Source organism: Arachis ipaensis, chromosome B6 (genome assembly GCF_059453495.1).
Source record: "Arachis ipaensis isolate K30076 ecotype BB chromosome B6, ASM5945349v1, whole genome shotgun sequence".
In the NCBI taxonomy this organism is placed as follows: domain Eukaryota; kingdom Viridiplantae; phylum Streptophyta; class Magnoliopsida; order Fabales; family Fabaceae; genus Arachis; species Arachis ipaensis.
In genome coordinates this window covers 55,897,491-55,898,861 of record NC_142441.1, presented here as the reverse complement: position 1 = coordinate 55,898,861, position 1,371 = coordinate 55,897,491, and the positions used below count along the sequence as shown (strand labels likewise).

General features: G+C 34.6%; 1 non-coding gene across 1 annotated transcript; it reads left to right on the top strand.

Moving 5' to 3' along the window:
• Nucleotides 1-253: 253 nt before the first annotated feature.
• Nucleotides 254-361, top strand: LOC148555664 (small nucleolar RNA R71). Its single transcript, XR_015886431.1, has one exon. It is a non-coding gene; the product is annotated as a small nucleolar RNA R71 (small nucleolar RNA).
• Nucleotides 362-1,371: the final 1,010 nt, after the last annotated feature.

Below are 1,371 nucleotides of genomic sequence, written 5' to 3'. Positions count from 1 at the left end.
ATATTTTATTCTGAGCCAATATGGCATTCAAAGTATCAATTTCAAGAACTCCCTTCCTCATAGGCGTCCCATTATTCACAAGATTCCTTTCAGAAGTGTACATGAACTGGTTATTTGCAACCATGTCAATGAGTTCTTGAGCTTCTGTAGGTGTTTTCTTTAGGTGAATGGATCCACCTGCAGAATGGTCCAGTGACATCTTTGATAACTCAGACAGACCATCATAGAATATATCCAGGATGGTCCATTCTGAAAGCATGTCAGAAGGACACTTTTTGGTCAGTTCCTTGTATCTCTCCCAAGCTTCATAGAGGAATTCACCTTCTTTCTGTTTGAAGGTTTGAACATCCACTCTAAGCTTACTAAGCTTTTGAGGAGGAAAGAACTTGGCTAAGAAAGCCGTGACCAACTTATCCCAAGAGTTCAGGCTGTCTTTAGGCAGAGAGTCCAACCATATTCTAGCTCTGTCTCTTACAGCAAATGGGAAAAGCATAAGCCTGCAGACCTCGGAATCAACCCCATTGGTCTTAACAGTATCACAGATTTGCAAGAATTTAGTTAAGAACTGAAAAGGATCTTCTGATGGAAGTCCATGAAACTTGTAGTTCTGTTGCATCAGAGAAACTAATTGAGGTTTTAGCTCAAAATTGTTTGCTCCAATTGCAGGGATTGAGATGCTTCTTCCATGTAAATTGGAATTTGGTGCAGCAAAGTCACCAAGCATCTTTCTTGCATTGTTATTATTTTCGGCCATGTCTCCTTTTTCGAAAATTTCTGTCAGATTTTCTCCAGAGAGTTGTGCTTTAGCTTCCCTTAGCTTCCTCTTCAGAGTCCTTTCAGGTTCAGGATCAGCTTCAACAAGAATGTTCTTATCCTTTTTCCTGCTCATATGAAAAAGAAGAAAACAGAAAAGAAAATATAGAATCCTCTATGTCACAGTATAGAGATTCCTTTAAGTGAGTAGAAGAAGATATGAATAGAAGATGGGGAATCCAAACACAAGGGTGAGGAGTAGGTTCGAATTCTTAGATGAAGAGGAGTGTGAGTAAATAAATAGATAATTAGAAGGAGATGAGAGAGAGGAAATTTCAAAAATTAATTAAATTAAAAATAAAATTTAAAGTTAAATTTTGAAAATTAAAATTGAAATCAAATTAAATTAAAAATTAAAACAGTTAGTTAATAAAAAAAGAAATTTGAAAAAAGGGGGAAGGGATTTTCGAAAATTAGAGAGAGAGAATTAGTTAGGTAGTTTTGAAAAAGATATGATTGAAACAAAAAGATAGGATTGATTAAAAAAAATTGAAAATCAATTTGAAAAAGATAAGAAGTTAGAAAAGATTTTGAAATTGATTTTGAAAAAGATATGAT